We start from the raw sequence: 13627 nt of genomic DNA on the forward strand, positions 1-13627 counted from the left end.
TATGTGGAGGAACCAAATGGTAAGGAGGCATACATAAATCTCGGGGGATCCACCTATAAGAAATTATCTATATAATGTGAATTCAAAGGATATTAAGAAACACCCTTTCTGTATATGCTATAAGGTCTTAAAAGGACCCCTTTTACTTTACTAAACTTATAGATTTTTTGAAAATTGTAATTTAAAACCCCTTTTGTAAATATAATCCTGTAAATTTTACTAAATATAATACCTTTTTTTTTGAACTCACATGGTATCTTACATGTTCTATAAGGTGGGCTCCTCGAGACATAAACCCTTACGTCTCAATGTTGAGATGGTAAGCTCAACACATGTGGACATTGATGATAGACTGCCTAGCTAGATGGGTCCACAGGTCTACACATAGCACGTTGGTGGTCATTGTTATACTCACATGGCCACTAACAAATCACTTATTATATTTAGTTTGCTACACCTACCTACAATTGGCAAATATATAGCACCAATCTATTAGTGTAGTCTATTATGCACTATTTGACTTAGTAGGCCACTTTCCTTTATGTTGTATCTTATCTATACCTTGTGTACATTGTATAATGTATGGAAGAAGAAGAAGAAACCACCAAGAAAACGTTTTGGCCTCCATCTCTCTTCTTCTATTCTTGAGTGAGCTTCCTCTTGTATATACAGTATGTGTTTGGCATAACAGCTCAAGCAAGTCTACCATCATGTGATTCTTGACATGATATCATCAGAGCAGTGCCACTAAGGGAGGCTGATTTTAAAGGCTCAAGTGAAAGAAAAGAAGCAAGGTTCAAGCAAGCAAGAAACGTGTAAGAATCTCTCCCATTCTTCCACTCCTCCTCTTGGATAGAACCTGTGGAGGCACCAGAAGCAAGGTAGAGTGAAAATCTCAAATTTTTGTGAGATTTGGTGTGCGAGAGCAGAGCACTGTATATTTTACAAATTAGCCCTTCAAGGTTAGCCCAAATTTTTTTGGGCATGTAAGACAGTTTCAAGCCCCCTTTTAGAGCCGCAAGGTTGTAGATAACAATTTAGGGTATACTGTGATTTCGGATATATTGATCGAAAAAATGAGCACATGTTACATATTTCAAATTTTTAATTTTTGAGGTATTTTTCGGGAAGCAAACATAAGGTTTATATGGAAATAGGTTGTAGATTATATATACTATTGAACAATCAGCGAAAAAGGTTTCTTAGTGTATTGTTGTGCACTTGTTGTGAAAGGTTACATAAGACTAGCTTGTTGTGTTGTATCATTTTTTGTGATAATGGTAGAGAATAGTGGAAATTCCATTATTGAGAAGCTCGACAAGAACAACTACCCTTCATGGAATTTCCATGTGACAAACTTTCTCATTGAAAAAGGCCTTTATGAGTTTGTTTTAGGTGAAGAAAAGGAGCCAGAGGAGCTGAATATCCCTCTGATTGCTGCAAATGAATTAAAGGCATGGAAAGAATGGAATGTAAAAGACAAAAAGGTGATCTATTGGCTATCCGTAGTCATTGATAATACTATGTTGGGACATATCAAGAATGCAGAAACTTCACATGTAGCTTGGACAAATTTTCAGAACATGTTTTCAATAAATACAAAGGCACGAAAGATTCAACTCAAAAGCAAGAGTTGAATACCTTGAAGAAAGGGAAAATCTCTATCAATGAGTATGTTTTAAAGGGAAGGAGCATTGCAGATGCTTTAGTAGCGATTGATGTAATGCTTGATGATGATGATTTGGTTTCATCCACTTTAAGTGGCTTTAATAATGAGAAGGCATGGAAATCATTTGTCACTTCTGTATACATATGGAAGCCATTTTCAAATTTTGATGAGCTGTGCTCTCTCATGATTACCGAAAAGATCAATATGTAGGGTGACTCATCTAAAAGAAATCGTGAATAGGTCCTAGATTTTTACTCAAGTTTAGGAAGAAGGGGATGTGGTAGATCCTCTTTGAGAGGTGGTGGTATGGGACGTGCCGGCGATAACTAGCAAAACAAGTTAAATCGGCAATTTAGTGAAATGTAGGTTTCAGGAGGCCGAAGAAACTTTAGAGGTAGGGGAAGCTCTAGAGAAAGAGGTGGAGTGCAAAATAGAGGTTCTGGAAATTCTTCTATTGCTTGCCATTATTGTGGCAAAATAGGTCATATTACAGCCCATTGTTATGCTAAGAAGGATAATATTCGTAGTGGTAAATTGTAGCAAGGAAACTATGCATCATCTTCACGATAGAATGAAGATAAAAATGAGCGTGAGTTTGTTATGCAGCATATGATGAATGTAGTTACAGAAAAGGGGACACATGATGATGTATGGTATGTTGATTCAGGTGCATCTAATTATATGACCAACATGATGAATGGTTTGGAGAGATGTAGGACTTACAAAATCCACGTTATGTGTAGATGGGTGATAATTCATGCCATCCCATTTCACACATTGGAAAGGTTCCCTTGTCCTTACATGATGGCCAGACAAAGAGCCAGACAAATGTATTATATGTGCCATCAATCACAAAGAATCTAGTGTCTATTGACCAAATGGTAGAGCAAGGGTTGTAGGTTCGATTCAATGCAAAAGGTTGTTTTGTAGAAGACTTTAACGATAAGTGCAAGTTGGTCGCAAAAGGAAGTAGAGTTAGCTGCATGTTTACTTTCGATGTTGGAATTCCTACAATGGATGGTGCTATGTATGCTAAAGGAAAAGAAGTGGTTGTAGACATTGAAATATGGCATAAATGTACTGGACATGCAAATATGCAAATGCTAAAATTAATGCAGTCCAAAGGATTGGTTACATGGTTGCCTTCTTTTAGAGTTGCAAAATTTCATAAAGTGTGTGAAGCATGCCAGTTTGGTAAGCATGAGAGACAACCCTTTTCGCATGACAGAGAAGTGAGCAGAAATATACTTGATGTAGTGCATATAGATGTTTGGGGGCTTACAAACAATATATCTCGTGGTGGCAACAAATACTTTGTCATATTCGTTGATGACTGTTCAAGGAAGCTATGGGTATATTTCATGAAGGAAAAGAGTGATGTATTTAAGCACTTCAAATCTTTTAAGGCAACTATTGAAACAGAAACATGCTTGAAAGTTAAGTGCTTGAGATTAGATGGAGGGGGAGAGTACCTCTCTAATGAGTTTAGTGGCTTCTTGAGGACTCATGGGATAAAGAGGCAATTTACTTTGCAAGTATATCCCACAGCAAAATGGGGTTGCAAAAATAAAAAATAGGCATATTGCAAAATTTTCATGTGCATTTATGGCTAAAAATAATATGCCAAAATATTTTTGGTCTGAACTTGTTCATACTACTGTCTACATTATGAATAGAACTCCCACAACTGTAGTTCATGGGATGACCCTCGAAGAATGCTTTACATGCAAGAAGCCTGATGTATCACACTTGAAGGTATTTGGCAATTTATTTTTATTGGATACTCTTTAGAGATAAAAAATGATATCGTTGTTATAACCCTATCACAGGTGAGTTTAGAGTAAGCAAGGATGTTATTTTTTATGAGATGAGCAGTTGGTATGCACCTAGCTCGTAATGTATTAGATGATGATAATGATCATGATAGCTATGTGCAGAAAGAAAAGCAAGAATCACGAAGTCTTAGTGGACTAGAAACATCATCTAGTACTATACCTATAGTGAGCCCTTGGTCTAGGAGATTAAGGAGTAGCCCCACATCTTTAGGTGGATCTATAAGTGTTACAAGCGAAGACAAAGGAAAGGAGGAAGTGCAAGATGGTAATGATGCATCTACTAGTCATTTGGAATTTGATGGAGATTCTAGTAGTTCAGAGAGTTTGGATGATGAGCCTGGTATTCCTTCAGTCAGGACACCACATGTATAGAGAGCAGATAGTAATGTAAAGGCTCCACTGAGTGATCCAGTGGTATGCAAGTCTAGCAGGGTCAGATGCCCTGTTAAAAGATTTGGTTTTGAAGGTTATGTAGCTCACCATTATGCTTATATGGTGAAGGTAGTTGAGGATATTGAGCCCACTTGTTTTTAGAATGCTGTTAGTCATGCTCATTGGGATGCAGTAATGGAGAGGAGATGGCTGCATTAGAAGCCAATAAGACTTGGGATTTGGTATCCTTGCCTAAGGGTAAGAAAGCTATTGGCTGTAAGTTGGTTTACAAAGTCAAGCATAATGCATATGGTTCCATTAGTAGGTATAAGCGTAGGCTAGTTGCAAAAGACTATACTCAAACATATGGCATAGATTATGAAGAGACATTCAGTCTAGTTGCTAGGATGGAAACTGTTACATGCATGATTGCCTTGGCACAACAACCAAAGGTTGGATTTTGTAGCAAATCGATATTAAGAATGCCTTCTTGCATAGTGAATTGCAAGAAGAAGTGTATATGGAGCAGCTATTAGGTTATGAGGATTTAGAGCATCCCACATATGTGTGAAGGTTAAATAAAGCGCTTTATGGATTGAAGCAAGCACCTAGAGCATGGTTTGACGAGACCTAAGAGTATCTTGTCAATATTGGATTTTGCATTTTTGATGCTAATCACTCACTTTATGTGTGAAGGGGAGATGCAAGTTTGGTAACCATAGTCATCTATGTGGATGATTTAATTATTACAGGTGAGAATGATAACAGGATCGTTGAAGTTAAGGACTTCTTAAAGAAGAAGTTTGAGATGAAGGATCTGGGTGAGCTGAGATACTTTCTTGGTATTGAGGTGATGAGACAGGTCTTTGGATACACAAATGCAGATCAGGTTGGTAGCATGTCAGACAAAAGATCTACTAATGGATTCATGTTTTCTCTTGGTAGTGCAACAATTACATGGAGTAGCAAAAAACAACCTACAATTGCTTTATCGAGTACAAAGGCTGAGTATAGAGGTGCTATTATGGCAACATGTGAGGTGGTTTGGCTACAAATGTTATTAGGTGATTTGGATGTGTAGGAAGATGGTCCAATTGTCATTCATTGTGACAATATGAGCAGCATACAGCTAGCTAGGAATCAAGTTTTCATGCTAGGACAAAACACATTGAAATGCACTACCATTTTGTGAGAGAGAAGGTACTTGTAGGAGAGATTGACTTGGTATATGTCAGCACATAGGATTAGATAGCTGACATTTTCACAAAGGCATTGGGTGTAGAGAAGCTTCAAAAGTTCCAAAGCTTACTTAGAGTTGCAAAGATAGAGTTGAGCTTGAGGGGGAGTGTTGAGATGGCAAGCTCAACACATGTGGACATTGATAATGGAACCACCTAGCTAGATGGGTCCACACGTCTACACTTAGCACATTGATGGTCATTATGATACCCACATGGCCACTAACATATCACTTATTATATTTACTTTGTTACACCTACCTACAACTAGCAAAGATATAGCGCCAATCGATTAGTGTAGTCTGTTATGCACTATTTGACTCAGTAGGCCACTTTCCTTTATGTTGTATATTATCTATACCTTATGTACATTGTATAGTGTATGGAAGAAGAAGAAGAAATCAATAAGAAAACGTTTTGGTCTCCATCTCTCTTCTTGTGTTCTTGGGTGAGCTTCCTCTTGTGTATAGAGTGTATGTTCGGCACAACAACTCAAGCAAGTCCCGCCACCACGTGATTTTTGACAGAGGAAAACCCCATTCTCATGGACTATCGACTAGTGCCACTGATGGTGTTAGGCAAAGGTAGAGGTAGAGTCTTGGGAGGGTACAACCAAGAGCAATCCAATGTTAGACTTGCAGTCACCCATGGCATATTTCTTTGCACTCTCCCAAGAGGGAGCAAGAAAATAGAGAGAAGACTGACCTTAGATGCCCAGAGTGCAGAATCATCCATCTGTTTGTTGATTTCCCTAGAAGAAAACTATCCTCTAGTTTGACAATTGTGCCATCAATGCCATTGGGGTTGTTTAGAGCTGAAACACTCGACAAAGAGGCTACGTCCATCCTATTGCATGTTATGATCTGAACACAGATGAAGCGAGCCGACATATCACTGCTAAGGCCTAGACATAGCCTGAATAGGAAAAAAGAGCTGTAGGCGAAGGAAGACAAGAACTGAGACAAAGATTATGCTTAAGACAGAGTGTTCCATGACACTACCCATAGGAAAAAGGGTCATAGATGCAGAGAGGTAGAAACATATGCTCGAAAGACTACAGAAAAAGGGAGTGCTAAGGTCAAGGAGTACCCTAACCAAAGCGCTAGAGCTTGAAGCCATAGATAACGTCAAGGAGTGGGTGAGAGAAACCCAAGATCACTTAAAGGATGTAGAGCCCATCTTAGAGGATAAAATCGATGAGCTCTCATGTGATCACACCAGTCTCACTAACTTGACTGAAGTAAAAAAGAGACACATTTGCACCATGAGTAGTATCACATAGACAAAGCTTAAGCACCATGGGCCAGCAAACTAGCCAAGACCATTGGCCAAGAAGCATGGAATTAGGAGGGAAGTAGGTAGCTGGAAACCTTCTTATGATGCTAGTGTCAACCCTTGTGACTTTACACTTAGGAGACTTGCTTAAGTAGCACCCAATGTTGTGGCAAGTGTTGAAGCAATGGTGGGTAGAAGGACCAATTGAGCAGGGGGCAACTGACTTGCATGACCTTGATGAAATGACTCAAATACTAAGTTTGTTGCTACTTTTAGTACCCAAGTCAGTACCCAAGTCCTTACATGCTAATGCTTTCTACAAAGGCATTCAGATGCATGGGATCTTGCATGTCCTAGTGCTAGGGACACTACAAGGAAAGAAATCGTAGACATGGGGGTTGGAGAGTCAGTGTACTTAGCCACGCAGTGCTCTAGGTTTGGGGTAACCTGCCTATCAAGAATGCTAGGTTCAATGTCATAGTGGCCAATGGGATGAAAGTTAAGCCATTCAAAGTGTTGAAGAATTGGCCATTGAAGATCACAGGAGTCCAGTTTTTCAGTAGATTTCATCATCATGAAGGGGGTAGACTACAATATCCTGCTAGGCTGACCCTGTAAGGGTAGAGATGGATACCTGGAAGTCCACGTTAGTTGACGTGGACACCATCTCCACCATGCTAAAGGGTGACACTCAAGCTAGGAAACATTATGGGCCACTAACAAAGTATATCCTTTGCCATGAGGATGAGCGGGATTGGATGCGCATGCTAGCCACAAATCGATCTGCCATTCTTAGACAACAAGGATGAATATGTGTAAACTACTACTAAGACAATCGATAAGCCCATGAATAAGCCCACACTACCTTTATGCATGATGGCTAGAAGCTCTTGTAGCCAATCCCCAACCCTATCACATTCCACATCATCCTAAATAACAAGCCAGAGCTGCACAAGATCTTAGAATACTTAATGGAAAAGCTAGGTGGCAACCTAGCCGCTAATCTTAAATCCCTCAAGGATCTCATGGGGATGAACCTAAGTGTAAATGGACCAAGGTACATAATTTGAACCTGATGTAAAATTGGGCCTTGGTCATGGATAATAAGAAAGAGGAGTGTAGGAACCTAGGAGGTGAGGAGTAGTTAGATGAGAATAGTTCGAATGATGAGTATGAGGGCTGTTGATCCTTCAATGAAGAGAGATAAGAAGAGATTAACATGATAGAGTATGACACTGATGGACATGAGATTGAGCAAATACGAGTAGATTCCAAGCTGTAGAAATATACCTTTAGAATCAAGAGAGGAATCATGCAAACTGAGTGAGATTGCATGTGGTTGGAGCACATAGGAACAATTGAATACAAACGAGCAGGGCTCACCCAACCAAGTGCCGCACTGCTACTTAGGATGGAACACCTTCAAAACTATGACCACCACAAGAGAGACTCCCTCTTCCAATGAAGATGGAGAGTTTGACTATCCATTGGAAGTAAGCTTAGATGGTGACCCTAAAATACCTTGAGCGTTGCCTAAGACCCTGCCTAAGACCAAACGCACCAAGGGAGACCTACTAGTCCAGATAAGGTGCAAATGGTTGAAGAAGGAAAGAAAAAGGTGATCTAGAGAGTCAAACGCTGAGGAGTAGAAAAAACCACAAGATCTACCAAAGCAATTCACAAAATTTAAGAAAGGTGATAGATTAGTGACCTTGCTAGGTGCCAAGAGGCAAGGACAAGCAAAGAAAACTCGTAGAATGATATCAGACACAACATCGGTCAAGTAGTGACCATACCCTATGAATCCCAAGCATGCTCATGCAATGAAGGAGGAGATAGACAAGCTATTAAGAGCGGGATTTATCTATGAGATTGATCACATGGACTAGGTTTTTCCCATTGTAATCATTCTAAAGAAGAATGAAAAAATCAAAGTGTGTGTTAATTATAATAAAGTTAATGTTGCTACAAAGAGAAACAACTATCCACTACCATACACTAAGCATATGCTTGAGAGAGTGGTAGACAAAGAAGCCTACAGTTTTCTAGATGGCTTCTCAAGTTCCAATCATCAGGTGCAAGTCCACCTTGATGACATGTATAAGACTGCATTTGCTACTCAATATGGTTTCTTTACCTACATAGTCTTTCCTTTTGGGCTAACCACACCAACCACATTCCAACGGCTCATGTGTGCCATCTTCAAGGGCATGCTTAGATGAGAGTTAGAAGTGTTCATTGACAATCTATATGCTTAGTTGAGTTGGAGGAAATACCTAGACAAACTCCGCACAGTATTTGAACGATGCAGATTGTATCATCTCTCATTGAGCCCCCTTAAGTTCCAATTCTGGGTGAAACATGGATGCATCCTAGGGCACATGGTGTCCAAGAATGGCATTGCCACCAACTTCTCAAAAGTCAAAGTTATTGTCAACCTTCCATTGCCACTGACTATAAGAAAGTTTAGTGTTTCCTAGGACATACATGATACTATCAGTGATTCGTGCTGAACTGTGCGTTAATCGCTAGACCACTCCACAAACTATTGATAATATTTGAATGGACCAAGGAATGCCAACTTGCATACAAAGAGTTGAAAAAGGCTCAGACAACTACACCCATTCTATGAGCCCGAGATTGGACCATCACCTTCCATGTACACATTGATGCTTGGAAGTTTGCCATGTGAATTATTTTGTGTCACCTAGAGAACACAACTTAGACTATTGTGTGAGTTTTGCTAGTGAACAACTCATAGATATACCGAGATGAACTATTCCATGATTGAGAGAGAGGGTTTGGGCATGGTGTTTATTATAAAGAAATTTTGACATTATCTTTTGGCTACAACTTTCACCTTCTTTGTTGACCATCAAGCCTTGCTTTATCTTGTGAATAAACCTTGCACGACAGGACACATTGCTCGATGGCTACTTCTCCTTTTAGAATTCAACTTCTCTATGGTTGTATGCAAAGTGAAGCAACACTACATGGCTAATCACATGTCCCTCATACCCACGAGAGAAACTGCTAGAGAGGGTATAGTAGACAACTTACGAGATGCACATCTTTTCAACATGTCTAGTAATAAGGACTTGTTTATTGCTAACTTGATGCCATACTCGTAGTCCAAGTACTACACCATAGACTACCCAAAAGACCTATCAAGAAGGCCTAGCTTAGGTGACTTATCCTCAAGATACAACCCTATAAGTTGATAGTTGGGGTCAGCTCTATAGGCTAGGACAATATGACTTACTACAACAATGTGTGTGTCATGTATGAGATGTATGACGTACTTGGGGAGGCACATGGCGCAATCACGAGAGGACACTTTAGTGGAGACACAATAATAGGAAAAGGTGTAGCATTCTAAGCTGTGGTGGCCCATGCTTTTTCGTGAGATGCAACATGATTCGTAAAGCACTATGATGAGTGCCAACAAACCAAGGTCTGTGTTTCCAAGGACAAGATGGAGCTCACCCTAATCATTGCAAGACAACCATTCAAAAAATGGAGGATTGACTTCATTGGGCAAATTAGTCCTATAGCACAATACTCGTGGGTCAAGTATATCATAGTCACTGCAGAGAACCTCACAAAGTCGGAAAAAGCACGAGCCACATGGAAAAATGGTGCTAGGACTATGGCCAAGTTCCTTTGGGAGAAATTAATCTCACAATTCAGCTGCCCCACTGAACTAGTTAGTGTGATCAAGGTATGCACTTCATCAACGAAGTGATTGCCCACCTCCTATTCACCTTTCCGATCATCCATAGGAAATCTTCATCCTACTACCCTAAAGCTAATGGCCACGCTGAATCCATAAATAAGATCTTAGTGAATGTCATGACCAAGGCAGTCTTTGTTTCTCATTGCGGCTGGGACAACAAGCTGATGGCAGCTTTATGGGCCTATCAAACAACCTATAAAATGGTTATGAAGCAAACTCCCTTTAAGTTGACCTACAAAATTGAAGCCATTCTACCAATAGAAATATTTGTCCCTAACCTGGGAGTGGCCATCCAAGAGAGATGGCATAGAAACGAGGCATGGATAGAATGCCTAGTTGAGCTAGAATGCCTATCAGAGACTCGACTTGTAGCCATTCATGTGCTGATTTGTGAAAAGACACAATGTAAGAGCTGGTTTGACAAGCACGTCAAGTAGTGAGACTTCAACCAGAGCAACCTAGTATTGTTATACTCAGTGAATGACCATAAACAAAAGATGAAGTTTAGGGGATTAGGGCCTTTCAAAGTCCACACCATCAGTCAAATTGGCAATGTAGAGCTTGAGACCCTAGACAGAGAGGGCATAGGCTTCTTCAACAGTAGTAGCATAAAGAAGTACTACCCTTCCACGCATCAATCACATGAGCCTCCCATGCTAGAGTCCTCTATGAATGTACAAGTTGCCACAATCACAGAGATTGAGGATGAAGATGAAGAATTAGTAGCACCTGATTACCTAAGCATAATGGTGACTGCCCAACAGACGCATACCTTCGATGCCTTAATCGATGAGGAAGAAAATTTTAATATCTTAACTTATGATTATTGGATTTTAATTGGTCAACTACAACTACAACCCACGAACGCCAAACTCGGCCCGTTCAGGGGTCAATCATACACACTTTTGGGAAAGTTCAACGTCGTAGTCTCTTCTCAGGTGTGAGAGCATACCCATGGTCTTTTATGCATTGCCAAACACAAAGGATACCAATAACGAATCATTGTTAGGATGTGCATTTAAGAAGCAAACACATTGCAATGTCGATTATGAGTCACATCACATTCATCTTGCCATAAGCAATGTACGCATAGTGACAACTTTCAGCAAGGGCAGCATAGCCACACCAAAGCCCACAAAGCCATTGATAGAGAAACCTACAACCAAGTCTAAGGAGGGGGGTCACGACTTGTTAGAAGCCACCAAGCCTCAATGCCAGCCACATGACCCAGGGTGCAACCAAAGCCAATGAGCCCAAATTTGAATGGGTACCTAAACACCACTAGAAATAAGCAAACATAATCTTGCAATGCTAGAAACTCATACTCAAGACCTAGGAGGCAAAAAAGGCACTATAGGTATCGATGCATGGTGAAGCCGCCACGATGGGTTTCCAAAACCCTATTGCAAGCACAAGGATATTATGAGGGAAATACATGGATATGGGTTCCAAAAGCTAAGATTGCCAAAGGCACTACTTAAGTGTAACCCTCAAAGTTGCCTAAATAGGACAACACAATAGCAAAGGAGCTGAAGCCACATAAGACTCAAGCTGCAAAGCCCATAGAGGCCAAACCCACTAATCTTGCAGAACCTCAACAAGTCTATCATCACAGCATGCAACTTAGTGCCTCCAAATCACCTCAACCTAGCACTACTTGTTCCAAGAGCCTCACAAGCATCTAGTAGCAGAACAACAAAATTGCAAATTACGCCTAACGCACAAGAATCTAAACCAACCCCTCTAAATCTACAGAAGTTGCAAAAATTAGCTACTAAGCTATCTAGTCTAGTCAAACCCCAACATCTTGTGCAGGCCTTAATCCCTCTTATGAGCGTCGATCTATCCTTACCTTAGCCTCTGACTTAGCTGAGAATATGGGGGATGACTTGGTCACTTGTATTCTACACTTAGATGCTACATTCACCATGTTTCTTGGTAAAAGCTATGACGGATTAGACTTAGGTCTTTTAAAAGAGCCTTTAGCAAAACTGAAGTGCGTATGCTACCTTGCTCCTGGGAGGAATCTAAATTTTTATTTGTTAAGGCTTCCACAGTAGCTAAAGAGTGAATCAATAACAAAATCTATCGTGAGCAAGCACACAGACAATGACTCATCACATCTTATGACACATGCATGATCTTTGTCATGACCCAAGAAATTGAAGCATTAAAAGCCCTAACCAACACTGAGTCTACATTCTTGTATAAATAGTATTCTCTACGACTCCAATGGGAATTAAGAGGGCTATTGCATTATGACCAACGCCAAGCAATGAAATGCAATCAAAACCTTAGAGTATGATCCAACTTATGTGGCTTCTATCTCATTGAGAGTCTTAGTCATCACTCGTAGTCAAACTTTAGATGATCACAAACTCGCCCATCCCTACCTAGACCATGTCCTGACTGAAGAGGAACTACATATTGCTAGCCGAATTGCCTCTAGTGACTTTTTAACAAATTTCTTGACATACATAACATGCATCGACATTTGACCTTTTGCATTGGACTGCCACGCCTACTTGGAATACAACTCACAATTCTACACTTGGATTATGCAAAAATAAAGCATCGTGAATGTGTGTTGACTGCCCTTAACCCTTCAATCTCTAATCCTAGGAAGGATTCTTCTAATTTCCAAGGGGGGAGGGGGTAAGGTGGGAAAACATACTTTAAGGAAAATTTCCATGGGTTTCTATCAGATTATGTGGATTGCTTGAAGAAACATTCTCTCTTTGTACTTAAGCATTTCTGTTTTCTATAAGCACACAATCATTCCCTACTCATCTTCTTGCAAGGAATTATCTTAAGAAAACTAATGGTTAGCTGTGGTATTGTGACAAGGACTCATAATACCACAGTTGACCATTAGTCAGTAGAAAAGAAACAAAATTCCATTCTTAGAAGAGGAACAAGAAAATTACTAGCTGTCACTAGAGATAACGGCCTTTAACTAGTTTAAGTTTAGGCACTTCTTAAACTTGGAAGATGTAGCCATGGAAGAGCATGCCGTGAAACAGATTGTGGAACAATGCAATTTGCAGAAGTATGTGGAGAAAGTTAGGCAAGCAATGGACACTACACGGAAAGTGTACGGAGTTCCTTCAAACCTTTAGTAAGAACCGCTGCACTGTAATTGTGTGTCAAGGAGAGGAAACCCGTCACGTGGAGTTTGAGCTAAGCCCTAAGTTGGTGGAGAGAGCATTGAGCCTAGGTAACAAAGTGGAGAGAAATGGCCCAAAAGGGATGTGTACAACATGCTGGGAAGGGAAAACATTATGGTCAACACCAATGATAACATCAGCCTCATTGTCAATATCCCAGATCCAGAAGTCTAGTTGCAAGAAGCGAAGATGGTGGATGCCTTGTTCTCCAGTCATATGTACAAGGCACTAATGAGCAGGATCAATGTATTGATGTTGGAAAGCATTGCAGCCAAATTCCTAAACGAAGTGACTTCAATGGCTTCATGCAAAAAACGACTGAAACCTCAGCAAAA

The sequence above is a fragment of the Lygodium microphyllum genome, chromosome 18 (genome assembly GCF_053477565.2).
Source record: "Lygodium microphyllum isolate KBCC chromosome 18, Lygodium_microphyllum_v1.1.10, whole genome shotgun sequence".
Classification (NCBI taxonomy): Eukaryota; Viridiplantae; Streptophyta; class Polypodiopsida; order Schizaeales; family Lygodiaceae; genus Lygodium; species Lygodium microphyllum.